A 277-nucleotide genomic window follows, 5' to 3' on the forward strand; every position below is an offset into this window, starting at 1 on the left:
AATAGATGAATTGAATACGAAATCCATGCAGATATAAGGGCATATACCCAAATTAATATACCGTAAAGATTTAATATCTTTTTAGAGGATCATCTACATAAAGAGTAACGGAAAATAGACCTGGGTTAACGTTTTCAATTGCAGTGAGCCGCTGGTAATTGGCTGGATAATGAATGTTTATACGATACATGCCAATTGGGATACATTTCTGTCTCCATAACCTTTACACAGTGAGTCTCTTTTAAAGTAGATATTTAGTCGAACTTTCAAAAGAAGA

The 277-nt window shown here is 33.6% G+C and overlaps 1 protein-coding gene across 1 annotated transcript in view; it reads right to left on the minus strand.

Annotated features, from left to right (window-relative positions):
- LOC119590500 (synaptogenesis protein syg-2-like) overlaps nucleotides 1-277 on the minus strand; it is a 61,352-nt gene that overhangs the window by 14,758 nt on the left and 46,317 nt on the right. The window lies entirely within an intron of this gene.

This window comes from Penaeus monodon, chromosome 27 (assembly GCF_015228065.2).
Source record: "Penaeus monodon isolate SGIC_2016 chromosome 27, NSTDA_Pmon_1, whole genome shotgun sequence".
Taxonomy (NCBI): domain Eukaryota; kingdom Metazoa; phylum Arthropoda; class Malacostraca; order Decapoda; family Penaeidae; genus Penaeus; species Penaeus monodon.